General features: G+C 45.9%; 1 protein-coding gene and 1 long non-coding RNA gene across 2 annotated transcripts in view; both read left to right on the forward strand.

Annotated features, from left to right (window-relative positions):
- LOC137653089 (uncharacterized) overlaps positions 1-15625 on the forward strand; it is a 587775-nt gene that overhangs the window by 146731 nt on the left and 425419 nt on the right. The window lies entirely within an intron of this gene.
- Positions 1-15625, forward strand: part of LOC137653816 (uncharacterized) — a 154227-nt gene that overhangs the window by 81497 nt on the left and 57105 nt on the right. The window lies entirely within an intron of this gene.

Here is a 15625-nt window from a genome sequence, read left to right on the forward strand (position 1 = left end):
AGGCCAAGAGAGGACTGAAGAATTCTTAACAGTATGTTGGGTTTCCCACCGGCAGCCGTCAGGGCCGGCTCAATCTTTCCCCCCCGGGGCATTCACTTCCAGTGAAGGAAGGACATAAGGGGAAAGTGACCGAGGCGGCAACCTAACTGCTGCTGGTAGGGTCTCGGCCGGCAACGCAGTCAACCCGGCAAGCCGGGATGACTGTGTGAGTATCGGCGAAAGAATGTTGTGACGTCTAGGCCGACACTAAAGGACAGAGGGGGGAGGGGAAAGGGTCTTATAGTTCACAGGGGAGAAAGGCGGCGGCAGGTATGCTGCCTACTTTCGGCCGTGAACTAAGGAAGCATGGCTTCCTGTGCCAATGACGTCGTGAGCGGCAGAGGAACAAAGATTCCCCTGTCGGCAACATTGTCAGCTGCAAGACAGTACACCCTGTGCTCCCCTGTCGGCAACATTGTCAGCTGCAAGACAGTACACCCTGAGCTACCATCTTATTTCAAAGCCGGGATACTCGGCGGCAAAGAAGACAGACGGTGTATAACTATCTAAGTCAAGCCGGAGTTCTACTCAACGGCAAATGACGAAAGATAGAGGTTGCCGCCTGTAATGGCGGCGGCTCAGGGAGGTAGGAAGGGTTTAGCCTCTTATCCATAAATTTTAGGGGATGTATGTCCCCATACGAATTAATAAGGAACAATAGGGCGAGGTTAAACATGGGGAATTACTTTACTAACATATACATATACGAGTTAGGCTAGCCTAATTTCGGGAAGAACCACGGCCATGGTTGTTACCACCGGGGCCCCCACCGTATACGAAAAGTAAAGTTACATATAGGAAGAGGAATAATAATCTATTTGTATGCACAATCTTCACTTGTATAATTTGCCTAACTAGCTAATATTATAGCTAAATACCGGGAAAGTCGCCGTACTAGCTAAATAAAATGCAATAATAATGGCAACAGAGGTCGTAAAAATGGCCGCCTCCAGTCGTGGCTATGCTCAACTTAACACACTTAATTTATTGGAATTTAACTGTGAGATGGGAGCCAAAATTTATACATGGGAAAGAATTAATACTCAACTTTCCAAAGAATGAAGATGTCGGAGATTGCATGATTGATATTCCGATAACTTGCGATAACACTGGGATAACATTGGAAGAACACTTAGTCATATCGGCTACAAGTAAAGGAATGGCGGCCAGTACTAGGGCAGATAGGAGGTCCACCGGGTACCTAGATCGGCACCCCCTTCTTTTGCCACTCTTTCCCCTCAGAGAGTTAAATCTATTCTGGGTGAAGATTGCTATGTGTCGTATCTAAAAAATACGTCCCCTGATATTATGCGATGTCCTTAAATATTTTATGGATACTCGCGCCAAGAGTTAGAATCCTGGAGACCTTCGGTTTATTTCTCTGGGAGTGTCACTGTAGCAAATATCCCTTAGAAAGCTACCTAAAGGAACCTTCCACCAGGACGACATGGCCAAGCCCAAAAAAGTATAATTAAAGACCAAAATAACAGTGTAAATAACGGATTTTGAGCGAAGCGAAAAATCTATTTTTGGGTGAGATAGCCATGTCGTCCTGATGGAAGGTTCCTTCAGTAGCTTCCTAAGGGTATATATGACTACAGTAGATATTCCCAGAGAATTAAACTAAAGGTTTCACAGAATTCTAACTTCTGGCGTGAGTACCCATAAGGTTTCCCTTTAGGATATCGTATGATAACAGGGGACGTATGCTTGACACGCCACATAGTTACCTGCACCCCACATAGCGTTTACGCTTCGAGGGGGAAGTTGTGGCAAGTTATGGTAGGAGCCGTTACTAAATTCTCCTCCTCCGTTACTGTTACGGTACAACAAGGGCGGGTCCATCAGGATGACATGGCTATCTCACCCAAAAATAGATTTTTCACTTTGTTCAAAATCCGGTTTTTGGGCTCAAGCCATGATGGAAGTGTACCAGAGAATTAATGTATCGTGGATTTTTCCCTTTTGTAGTGCCTTTCAACCTCTAAACAATATTCCTTGGGTCTGATGACCACAGAGACCTGTGACATATCCGTTACATGTCACTTCAGATAAGCATATACCATGTTACCGCTTCCTGCCCCCCTGGCAGGGAAGTCCTATTTGGATGCAAGGAACATCTTGAAGTTACTTGATAGAGGAACTCACCTAGTCTCGGAGATACCTGCCGGTCCCAGGGCCAGATAGAAGAAGGTAAGTACAATCATGTTGGAACAAATTACCTTGGTCTAGATGAGTGTGCATCAAGAGAAACAATATTATAACATTGTTCATAATATCCAAATAATAGGGTAATAAAAATTCTGTAACAGTGTTTTTATTTCATGAGTGAGGGCGAAATGAGATGCACAGGGTAACCAAATTCCCTTTTATTCAGTAAATCAAGAATTAGCATTAAATAAGCAAATTTTAAATATGAAATGCAATTAAAAACATAGACTAAAGACATCAGAAGTGGGTGTGGAATCTGTAAAGGAAAACTTGCCATTACAGACATAAGTTCCAGAGGAACTATAAAGTCTTTCTAGAAAGTCTTATATACACTTCATGTTAAAACATGTGGCACACATGTTTCTGTCTATGTTACTTCACCTTTGTAGAAGAACAGTTCTTAGTGTCATAAGGTGGCACTTAAAATCACGATGTTTCGCACTAGGGTCAACACAGGCACCCATGGAGTTAGAGTCCCAAATAACTCACTGTTCTACGCAGCACTAAGTAGCAGGTTTTAGCACACTACCTGCTGCTACCACGAAACGCTTCAACTCGTGCACCTGCTTCGCATAGTGTTTGAAAAACACTCTTGAGGATTTCCAGCCTGTGAAAGAGCGAAGACTCTCGAAATCCATTGACTGGAAAAAGTTCAGGGAAGAGGCGACTTTCCTGGGATCATGACCTGCGGGTGTACTGTCAGGATCCGCTCTGTGAATAAAGTAGGTGAACTTCGCCCTTAGTTGTTTGAGTGACAAATCAGACCCCGATGTTTCTCCTTAAAAGAGCTGTCTTCTGCCAAAGTCTGAAGTTCTTCGAAGATAGACCTTTAGACTCTTCACTGGGCATAGAGAGACATCTTCCTTCAGAGAGCAGATTCTCCAGGGGCCCCACCGTTTGGTGGGAAGCTCGTTCTTGGCGAGAAACGTTGGGTCAGGAAAGAGGGTAAGTTTGCCTGTGTCAGCAAACTGTATCTGGCCCTCTTCTCTTGATAAAGCCACAATCTCACTGACTCTGGCCCCGGAGGCGAGAGCAAAAAGGAAAGTCACTTTTTGAGTCAAATCTTTCAGAGGGCAAGACTTGTTGTCCAAACTTGAGGCAAATTGGAGCACTTTGTCGAGAGACCAGGAGATAGGTCTCGGTGGAGGTGCAGGACGGAGTCTAGCACATGCCTTTGGCATCTTGTTAAAAATGTCGTCGGACAGGTCGATCTGGAAGGCATAGAGTAGTGGTTTTGTCAAGGCCGATTTGCTGGTGAAAATTGTGTTGGCTGCCAAGCCATGTCCATGAAGGTGAATAAAGAAGGACAGACAAAAGTCTATAGAGATTTCTGTAGGATTTTTAGCCTTGACGAAGGACACCCATTTCTTCCAGGAAGACTCGTATTGCCTTCTGGTAGATTTTGTTTTGTATTCCTCTAGGAAGTCCAAACTTTTCTTCGAGATCCCAAACCTCTTCTTAAAAGCTAGGGAGAGGAAATCATGAGATGTAGGTCTCGGGTTTTCCTTGATGAAGCGAAGACAATCGACTTCTGAACTTGCTGGGAGAGAACTGGGTCCGGCAGGGGAATTAGCTTGGGTTGTAATTCCAGGATTAGAGGAAACCAGTTGCTCCGGGGCCACTCGGGTGCCACTAGGGCTGCTGTTCCTTGGAAGGTTCTCAGCTTAGTGAGGACTTTCAGCAGAAGGTTGGGTGGAGGGAACAGGTAAATCTTGGACCATCTGTTCCAATCCAGGGACATGTCATCCACTGCTTCCGCTCTGGGGTCCTCGTATGGGGCCATGTAACGAGGAAGTTGTTTATTGTCGCTCGTTACGAAGAGGTCGATCTGCAGTTCCGAGACTTGATGAGAGATGAAGGAGAATGAGTCTGCGTGTACGGACCATTCTGACTATCGGGGTTGTCCTTGATAGAGCATCCGCCGTCACGTTGCGGAATCCTTGTAAGTGAACTGCTGAGAGGTGCCCATCTCTTCTTGTCCGCTAGGCGGAAGATGGGTAATAGCACTTGGTTGAGTTGGGGCGATCGTGAGCCCTGACGGTTGAGACATCTGACCACAACGGCGCTGTCCAGAGTTAGACGGATGTGGGACGAGGGGTGTGGAGACAGCCTCTTCAGAGAAAAAAGGACTGCCATGGCCTCCAAGAAGTTGATGTGGAACGTCTTGAATAGGGAAGACCATGTTCCTTGAACTTGTCGTTGATGGGAGTAACCCCCCCATCCTTCTAGCGATGCATCCGTGTGGATAACGACCGACGGATGCGGTGGTTGAAGGGGAACTGATCTTCTTAGGTTCTTTGCCTCCGAGCATGGCTTTAGGAGTGAGCGAAGCCTGGTTGGTAAAGGTCTCTTGAGATCTCTTCGAGCGATGGATGAGTATCTTCTCCAGACTCCCGATGCATCCTTTAGCTGTGCTCGTAGCACTGGGTCTGTCACTGAAGCGAACTTGAGGGAGCCGAGAACCTGCTCCTGTTGACGTCTTGAAATCCGTTTGGATTTTAGAAGTCTCTTGACAGATCCTGCTATTTCCTTCCTTTTCTTCAGAGGGATGGAAAGGCGGTGTGACTGAAGGTTCCAATGGATTCCTAGCCATTAAAACTTCTGAGCTGGAGAAAGTCGAGACTTTTTGGTGTTGATCTAGAAACCCAGTTGTTCCAGGAATTGGGTCACCAGTCTGGAAGCTTGCAAGCATTCTTCTGAGGATGCTGCCCATACCAGCCAATCGTCCAGGTAAGCCATCACCTGGACGCCTTGTAGGCGTAGCTGTTGGACGATCGTTTCTACGAGCTCCGTGAAGATCCTTGGAGCTATGTTGAGTCCGAAAGGCATGGCTCTGAAGGCGTACTGCCTTCTTTGAAGCCTGAATCCTAGGTAGGAGGAGGCCTGGCAATTCATTGGAATGTGCCAGTAGGCGTCCGCTAAGTCTATTGAGACTGTGAATGCCTTTTGGGGCAGTAGGGCTCTTATGTGCTGAAGAGTTAGCATCTTGAATTTGTTGTTCACTATGAACTTGTTGAGAGGGGACAAGTCCAGAAGGACTCTGAGTTTGTCGGAGTCCTTCTTGGGAACACAGAACAGTCTTCCCTGGAACCTGATGGACTTTACCCTCTTGATCACCTTCTTGTTCAAGAGTTCTAGGACGTATTCTTCCAGGACGGGGGTGGAGTGTTGGAAGAATTGATGGGAATTTGGAAGTGATGTTACCCAACTCCACCCTAGTCCGTTCTTGATGATGCTGTGAGCCCAAGGATCGAAGGTCCAACGATCCTGGAAGAGGCGGAGTCTTCCTCCCACCTGAAGCATTTCATTGCTTCTGGTTTCCCGAGGGTTTGCCACCTCGGCCGCCTGCTCCCCTTCCTCCTCTCCCTCTGGATGGACGTCGAGAGGAGTCTCTGCCGGAGCCTCTACCTTTGGGACGAAAGGTAGTTGACTGCCTTTCGTAGGCAGGTGTGAAGACTGGTGACTGAGCCACCACCGGCTGAGGGACCAACTAAAAGGTCTGTTGGGGCTGAGCCACCAACCGGGGAGTAGCGGGTGCCAGAAACTGGCACTTAACCTGCCGCTGCTGGGGCCTGGGTTTGTTCGATTTCTTTTGAGGCTGGGGGCCCTCATCCTGAGAAGATTTCCTCTTCCTTGACATGCCCCACTTGTTGAGGTTCCGGTTCTCTGTGGCGGCTCTGTCTACGATCTCTTTCACGAGGTCGTTAGGGAAGAGATCTTTCCCCCAAATGTTGCAGGAAATCAGTTTCCGGGGTTCGTGTTTGACGGTAGCATCCGCATACACGAATTCTCTACAGGCTCTCCGGGCCCTGATGAAGCTATAGAAGTCCTTCGTTAGGGTGGCGAGATGGGTCTTAGCCAAGACCATGTAGAAGTCTGGGGTCCGAGTGTCCCCGGCCATCGTCTCCAATTGCACTTGGTGAGAAAGGGAGGCTGCCAGTCTCTCCTTTGTATCCAGCTCCCGACGCAGAAGGTATTCGGAGAGCTTGAGGAGGTTCTCATTAAACTGCCGTCCTGCGACGTCAGCCTCCAACTTTCCTACAGAAAAAGTTAACTGGATGTCTTTCCAGTTCTTGTTGTCGGGAGGGAGGTCGAGGGAGAGGTGCCTACATTCCTCCAATGTAGGGCAGGGTTTCCCTTTCTCCACCGCCTTCAACACTGCCAGCAGAGACTTTTCAGCGAAGGGGAAGACCATGGTGGCAGGAGCAAGAAAGGATGGATGTTTCTTGCTTAGGGCCGGCACCTTGGAGTTGGTGTAGCCCTTGCTCTTAAGGCAGCTGGCCAGAAGAGCTTGAGCCTTTGCATGATCAAAGACAATGACCTCCTTAGGCTCAGTTTCCTCCTTGGAAACTGGCTCGGACTTGAGACGGATGTAACAGTCCGGATATGATTCGAAACTAGGCCAAAACTCCACCTCTTCAAGGGGGACGGCGCCTAGTTTATCATTGACGAAAATTCGTCCACTCGTAACTGGCATGTGCTCTGCATGCCTCCAGGGGTTGGTCACTGAGCAAAGGGATAGATCCTTAACATTGATCTTCCTGACCGTCTGCTTCGATAGACGGAGGATCTCCCTCTCGAGGTCTTCATGTCCTTTGCGGGACTTCTCGTCCAGGAGGGCCACTAGGGCCTGGAGACTATCCTGGTTTTCCACTAACGACGGTGTAGGAGTGGAAGAGGTAGAGGGAATCGGTTCCGTTACAGCAACGGAAGTAATAGAGGGGGCGCAGGCGACTTTGCCCTCGGAGTCCGGAGCCTCCACATGCTCCTCCTCTTCTTGGCCCTCGGCCATCAGGGTCTTTTCTGTGGTGTCCGACACTTTCGACATACGATCCACCTCGTCAAGATGGAAGTCTTGCAGTGCGTCCGATACATCCGGTTCAACCGTCAGCTGGACGCTGGGATCTCGGGTCTGGGGATAACAGCATCCGCAGATGCCTTTGGGAAGAGCAAAGCTCTCATCTTCACGCTCGGGAGATAGGGCCCCGTGGCGTTCTTCTGGAAACCACGCACCCATTTGCGCAGTTTCTCTCGGGCAACGTCCCTGGCCTGCGCTGATGGAGGGTCCTCAAAAGCCTCATGGAGCAGGTCCTTGCAAACAGTGCAGACCTGCGGATCCCAATACTGAAGAGTCCCCTTAGAGATGGAACAGCTGGCGTGGGTTCGGCACGCCAGGTGGCCGTAGAAGTCCGGGCGCCGAACGCTGCAGAAGGCGCTCTCACACCGGATATACTCCTCCTGTAAATGAAAGGGGGACATGAGTCTACAGAAGTCATGTACAATGACTTAAAGTAATCTTAGATTAGTATTAAAGTTATTTAACTAGATTCCTTTTCAAGTGTAAGCTTAGGATAGGTAAGCTGGAAAAGAAGCAGAAAAGACACATACATGTGTATCCCGCCCAGCCAATTGCCGTGACCCCACACCATAACTAATTCTAGGGGCTCTTTAAGAGCCTAAAGAGGTGGAAGGAATATCCACATTGGATAAAACACAGCTTAGACTTCCTCCAGGGAATTAGTCATGGTAAAGGGGGAGCTGAGTTCATTCAGTCTAGAAGAAAAGGGAGAGAAATGATTCCTCCCTATTCAAATAGGTCCCGGCAAGGGATAGGCTTACATGGGTTTCTCACTTAAAAGCGTTAAAAGCTAAATGTGTTGAAGCTCTGAATATCTTAAAAGTATTGTCCCATACATCATGGGGGGCAGACCGCAATACTATTTTAAAATTATACAAGGCCTTGATTTTTTCCAAAATCAGTTACGGATGTGAAATATATTCTTCAGCCATCCCAAGCCGGTTAAAAATATTAGACTCGATACATCATGCAGGTATTAGATTGTCTACTGGAGCTTTTAAAACCTCGCCTATCCCAAGTCTCCTTGTTGATGCTGGAGAGTTACCTCTAGACCTTTACCGAATGTCTTCCATTATTCGGTATTGGTTTAGATTGCAAAGACTCCCTAACTCTCTAGCCTTTCAGACTGCAAGCCTTGTAAGACACGCATCATCCTTTGAGTTGCACCCAAAATCTCCTCAACCTTATGGGTTTCGGGTGAAACGATTATTAAATAGTCTGGATATAATTAGAAATAAGGTACTTCCATTCAAGGTATCATCAACGCCTCCATGGAAGTTACCAGAGATATCATTTTGTAAATATTTTATTGGAGATAAGAAGAATATGTCAGACCTAGAAGCCAGGTGTCTTTTTAATGAACATGTTAAAGAACATAGAGGATCAACTTTTATCTATACTGATGGCTCCAAATCTGATGCTGGCGTTGGATTTGGAGTACATAGTAATGGTTTTAATTGTAGAGGTGCACTTCCTCTGACCACTACTGCCGAACTGTATGGCATATTAACCGCTATTGAGAAAATAGCGTTGGAGAAGGAGGGTAATTTTACAATTTTTAGTGATGCAAGGAGTGTCCTTCAAGCTATAGAAGTTTTTAATTCTAATAACCCTCTAGTTTTAAAGATTTTAGAATGGCTTTTTATTATTGGACGGAGAGGTATAACAGTTCAATTTTGTTGGGTTCCAGCACATGTAGGTGTGTCTGGGAATGAGAAGGCAGATTCACTGGCTAAGAAGGCTGCATCCGAGTTGCTGCCAAGAAGGTATCCCATTCCCAGTAATGATTTCTTACCTGACATCAAGAAATTGGTTTGCAATAAATGGCAACAGCAGTGGGATAGCCTAGATGGGAATAAAATGCGAGAGGTAACAAATGACATATCTCATTGGAGGTATAATATGATGCCCCGAAAATGGGAGACGTCTCTTTGTCGTCTCCGTATTGGTCACACTCGGTTGACACACGAGTTTCTGCTGAAGGGCCAACACCAACTGTATTGTGACGACTGTTTGGTACCTCTAACAGTAAGGCATTTGTTGACCGAATGCCCCAATTATAACAACTTGCGGAATAGATATTTGTTTGAGGCTCGAGGTGAGCGTGGCAGGTTCATCCTTGCCAAGATTCTTGGAAATGATGTGTCCTACCATGCAAGTGGCATTTTTAGATTTATTTCAGAAGCAGGTCTTCTGGAAAATATTTAACTTTTATGACATTCAACTTTTATGATTTTAATTGAATACTCTTTTATCTTTTATTTTATTTTATTTTTTATTTTTGTATACATAAATTAAATTTTTATGAATAGTACTTACCTGGCAGTTATATATATATAGCTGAGTCTCCGACTGCGGCAGAATTTAATCGAAAATCGCGGCAACCGCCTTGTGGTGGTTGTGTGGTTAGATGGTTAACAACCCTTACAGGGTGGTACTTGGAATCATTCCCGTTTTCTGTTCCTCAGGTTATCTCTGCCGGCCGGATCGACAACATCGTTGGTCCGCCTTTTAGAGGTTTTTTGGATCGCTTTCCCTTCATTGCCTTTTTGGACTTCGTTTTTGGTGAAGTACACTGTGTTGGGATTTGGCAATCGTGTTTGTTTTTTGTTTTTTGTCTTTTTTCCTTTCTTATCATGAGTGAAAAAATTCATTATCGTATTTGTGCGAATGATATTTGCAAGGTGAGGTTGCCGAAAGTGTCGGTTGACCCTCACACTATCTGTATGGGTTGCAGGGGGTTTGAATGTGCTTTAGATAATAGGTGCTAGGAATGTGAGGTTTTAAGTGATGATGATTGGTTAGCTATGCAGTGCTATGTGCGCAAACTTGAGATTGATAGAGTTAGAAGAGCTAAATCAAAGTCAAAGTCTGCTAGTGAGCCTAGCTTAGATTTATCTATTGACCTTTTGCTTGTAACCTCTTTGGAAGTTATTCCTTCCCCGAATGTAGTAACTCCTGCCCCTTCTACAGGATCTGTGCCTACGGATGACCCTGGGTATGCTAAATTAGCTGCTGAATTAGAGGCCATTAAAGCACAATTGGAGGCCTTTAAAGGTAAGGGTGTAAGTGAAATTAGTGCTTGTGAAAGTGCAGTGGAGGTGGCGACTGATCGAATCTGTCATACCCCTAGGTCTAGACCTCTACCAAGCTCCCAGGACCAAGGGAGAAGTTACGTCGAAAGCCGAAAGGGGGTGAGAGGTGCTTATCCTCGGTCAGTCGTCGCCTCAGACAGTCCTGTTGCGATCTCCCAGGCTGCTCTCGACCGCCGTAGGAAAGGCGTGTCGGATACGTTTGTGTCTTCGCCTGATCGTTCTCCCAGACGTAATTGGCGTTACGAATCAAAACCAATGAAGAGAGGGTGGAACCGGGACGTGCAGTCTCGCTCTCCCTCTCCCGGTTCGAGTAGCCGAGATCCTGATCCTTCGGAAGACGATTTCGATGTTGTTCCTGTTAAAAGGGCAAAACAGAGAGTCCTTAGCCCAGTTAATCCTGCTAGACTCCCTACTTCTTCTGCCAGCGCTCCCAGTCAAGCCGTACGACAACTGCCGTCTTCGGCACCGCGAGAGCCAGCGGAGGTTGCTAAAGCTTTCATGGTTGTTATGCAGGAACAACTTTCATCGTTAGTTCAAGCTTTCAGCCACCCTTCTCAGTCCGTCAGACGTAAGGACGTCTCTTTGCCTGTTAAGAGATCTTCTTCTAAGAGAGATCTTAGTATCTCTCCCAAGAAACCTCTGCGCACTTTGTCGGCCGTACGACAACGCACACCCTCTTCATCGGCGCGCTGCCAGGAATTTCCTTCCCCCCTCTCCCGGCGCCAGGACGATACGGCCTCTCGTTCTCGGCGCCGTGACGATTCCGTTTCTCTTTCGAAACGCGAGGACGTTACTGCCTCGTTTCTTAGGAAACAGGATGAATGCAGTCTGCATTTTCAAGGCAAAGGCAGCCTGCATCTTCAGGACGATTCCGTTTCTCGTCATCGTGACGATACTGCTTCTCGTCATCGTGACGATACCGCTTCTCGTCATCGTGACGATACCGCTTCTCGCCGACTGGATGTTAGCGGCGCTCGGCGCCAGGATTCAAACAGCTCTCGGTGCCAGACTGCTGGCAGCCCAACTCTTCAGGATGTTATCCTTGAGCAGGACCTCGAAGATATTTCGGAAGAGGAAGAAAAACCTGCCGACTCTTCTAGTGATTATAAGGTTCTTTCTCGCTCTCTTTTGGAACTCTATGGGGAGGAATTTCAACCTTCGGCCCCTCGTTCTCCTCAGTCTCAATTTACCAGGAAGAAAGCTACTAAGTCTTCGGCCTTCATCAAAATGAAACTTTCAATTTCGGCCAGGAAAGCTCTCGCTAAGGTGGATGATTGGATGAAGGAACGGAGACAAGCTGTCAAGACCACCTTTTCTTTTCCACCGTCTCGGCTCGCTTCCAAGGCCGGTATGTGGTATGAGACAGGGGAACCTTTGGGGTTAGGAGTGCCTGCCTCCTCCCAAGGTGACTTCTCGGCTCTTGTGGACTCAGCAAGAAGGCATGCTTTAAACTCTGCCAAGGTGATGTGGTCCATGTCGGAGCTTGATCACCTCGTCAAGGGAACTTTCAGGGTTTTCGAGGTTTTCAGCTTCCTGGACTGGTCTCTCGGGACTCTGGCCAGGAAGTCTGAACTCCTGGAGGACACGAAGGACCTGACGAGTATCATGTCCTGCATGGACAAAGCTTTAAGGGATGGAGCTAATGAATTGGCTTCCCTTTTCTCAGCAGGGGTCCTAAAGAAGAGGGCCCTTTTGTGCTCCTTCACCTTTAGATCTGTGACTGTTGCCCAGAAGTCGGAGCTGCTTTACAGTGAACCCTCGTTTATCGCGGTAGATAGGTTCCAGACGCGGGCGCGAAAGGTGAAAATCCGCGAAGTAGTGACATCATATTTACCTATTTATTTAACATGTATATTCGAACTTTTAAAACCTTCCCTTGTACGTAGTACTGTTAACAAACCACCCTTTAATGTACAGAACACTTAATGCATGTACTACAGCACCCTAAACTAAAACAGGCACAAATATTAAAGGCGATTTTATATCATGCGTTTCCTAAACACCTAAAAAGCACGATAAAAAATGGCAACCAATGTTTTGTTTACGTTCATCTCTGATCATAATGAAGAAACAAACTCATTTAGTGTACAGTACACATATATGTATAGGTTAGTTTTTGCATCGATTATATTGATTATACAGTACTGTATGTTGATTTTTTTATTACCAATGTTTTAGTTTACGTATTTTTCTTAAGACTTCCAAATGAAATGTTTTTCTTTATGACGCCGCCTGAAACGACGGCGTGTACGCTCAGTAAACAACCACGCCCAGAACAAACAAGGCATTTAACGCGCATGATGATAGTGATAAATAATGATACAGTACATACAGTATTTACAGTAAAAGCATTTACAAAATATGTTACCTTACAAATATAAATTATACAGTATTGTACGTAGCAAAGCAGGAAAACAATTTAAGAGAGAGAGAGAGAGAGAGAGAGAGAGAGAGAGAGAGAGAGAGAGAGAGATTGTTTTACGTACGTAAATGTAAATTTTAAACAAAAAAAATATGATAGGTTACAACATGTAGACTTTTAAAACCTTCCCTTTAACTTAATGCATACAGTACGTACAGTACTAAACTATAAAACAGGCACAAATACAGTTTTAGAATGTACAGTAAGAATATTAAAGTAAAAAATAAAGATTGTTACTGTACTCACCACGAAAGAAGTTGAAGAAAAACTTGAATGGTGATGGCGATGAATTTGCTGCACAGTAGAAATGATGATGATGAAGCTGATGATGTGTTCTACTGTGCAGCCAATGATAGTATTTTACGTCTCTTCAGACGGAGGTGTCTTTTCCTGGGACACCTCTTCAACTTCTTCCTGGGAAACTTCTTCAATTTCTTCTGAAGGCGTACTAGCAGGAGGAACTGGCTCTTTTTTGCGAGGCTGGAAGAACATTGTGATCGGAAGTTGTTGCCGCTGCTTCTTTTTTCGATCCAAGAGCATTTTGTAGGGAGTCATGTCTTCATCGATCTTGTTGCAGAATTGCATCGAGCGAACCATATCCTCGTCCCACTCTTGCAACATTTCTTTCAACTCCTTCGCATGGTTGCAGGCCTTGGCAAGCCGTTCTAATGTTAAGCCCGTTTCTTCGACATTTTCTTGGGTCTCTTCCTGGGTATCACTCTCTTCCTCACTTGCCGATTTCGTCAGGTCTTCGAGGTCTGCGTCAGTTAGGGGCTGGGAATGGCAGTCCAACAACTCGTCGACGTCTTCAGTCGTCATGTCGCCAAACCCGTCACCTCCAATTATGGCAGCCAACTGCACAGATTTCCGTATTGCAGAGTGTTGGATTTCCGACGGAGTAAATCCCTTGTTGTCGTAAACAATATCGGGCCACAACTTCTTCCAGCTCGCATTCACGGTTGCAGGTTTCATCTCTTGAAGTGCCTTCTGAATATTCTGCAGGCACGTGGCTATGGTGTACTGCCGCCAGTACGCCTTCAAGTTAAAATCTTCATCCTCGTCATCTTGGGCAGCATCCACACACGCAACGAGGTCCGCCAAGGTATTCTTCGTGTAGAGGGCCTTGAACGCCCTGATAACCCCCTGGTCCATCGGTTGAATTAATGACGTGGTGTTGGGTGGCAGGAACTCAACCTGAATGCCCTCATGCGACAGGTCAGTTGCGTGTCCACCAGCGTTATCCATAAGGAGAAGGATCTTGAATGGCAAGCCCTTCTCTAAGAGATATTTGCTGACTTGCGGGATAAAACACTGATGGAACCAGTTGGAGGTCAGCATCTTTGTAATCCATGCTTTTTGATTATGCATCCAGTACACGGGAAGGAGATTCTTATTTTTATTTTTCAAAGCGCGAGGATTTTTCGACTTATAAATAAGCCCCGGCTTTAACAAAAATCCAGCAGCATTGCCACACATCACGAGGGTAACGCGATCCTTGAATGCTTTAAAGCCAGAGGCTTTGGCTTCCTCTTTGAACAGGAAAGTTCGCGACGGCATTCTCTTCCAAAACAAGCCAGTCTCATCCATATTAAAGACTTGTTCCGGCTTGTATCCACCTTCGGCGATAATATTCTTGAACGTCTGGTTCACGTAAGTTTCAGCAGCGGCAGTGTCAGCGGAAGCAGACTCCCCATGCAGGGAAACGCTTTTCAGGGCGAAGCGTTTCTGAAACTTCGCGAACCATCCTTTGCTTGCGGAAAAACGTTTCTGAGGCTGGGAATCAGTGGAGGTCCCTGGTTGAGGATCATCTGCATCATCATCATCTTCAGCATGGTTGCCGTCGTCGTCTTTAGGTTCCTTTGCAGCAAAATTCTCATATAAGCTCAAAGCCTTTGTTTGGATGGTGTTCGTATCCAACGCTATGTTCTTCTTCCGGCAGTCGGCAATCCACACAGCTAAAGCACCTTCCATGCGTACGATCGTTTTATTACGCATTGTAACGACTCGCTTCGCTGATCTGCTAAAGGTGATTGCAGCCATCTTTCTAATGTTCGCCTCGTCCTTCTTGATATAGCGAACAGTAGATTCGTTGATGCCAAAATGGCGGCCGGCGGCCGCGTAACTTCTACCATCTTTTAACATGTCGAGAAGCGTAACCTTCTCAGCTATCGTTATCATCCTTCGGTGGCGTTTAGGCTCACTACCAGCCTTAAGAGAAGCAGAACGCTTGGGAGCCATTACAGTAGGATTTACAGTAACAAAAAGTTCAACTTAAAAAAGTCGCACACAGCACAGATTCACACACTTAAGAACGTCTACTCAGCGATACGCGGTAACAGAGAGTGGACGATCCAGCCCCGCGAGAACTTTGATGCTGCGGGTAGGAGATGCGGGCAAAACACCAATCACAGGCTAGATAACAAAACTTGAGTTCTGATTCGTCATCTATCAGCGCTTGAACCAATCACAACCCGTCTTACAGTACTATGATGCATTGGTTACCTACTCATAGAAGATGCCCCGCGCATACCGAACGTACGTAGATTAAGTAAATACCGTAATAATAATAAATAATGATAATAATACTGTACAGTAATAATAATAATAATAATGATAATAATAATAACAATAATAATTTTATTAACAACAACAACAATAATAATAATAATAACAATAATAATAATACAGCTTTACGTACGCTATTTTACGCCTCTCTCTCTCTCTCTCTCTCTCTCTCTCTCTCTCTCTCTCTCTCTCTCTCTCTCTCTCTCTCTCGTACGCTTATTCGAAATGTGATTTTTGCAACAAAGAATATTATTGGATGCAGTACTGTACTACGTACGTATACATACAAAAGATTCATGGAAAAGAAGAACATCCATTACAGTACACACCATTCTAATATGGTATGACTGCATCTGATTTGCGTTTCATGTTCGATTTAATTTTACTACGTACTGTATACAGTACTGAATTATCGTATGATCACATTCTCTTTTC

The sequence above is a fragment of the Palaemon carinicauda genome, chromosome 14 (genome assembly GCF_036898095.1).
Source record: "Palaemon carinicauda isolate YSFRI2023 chromosome 14, ASM3689809v2, whole genome shotgun sequence".
Lineage (NCBI taxonomy): Eukaryota > Metazoa > Arthropoda > Malacostraca > Decapoda > Palaemonidae > Palaemon > Palaemon carinicauda.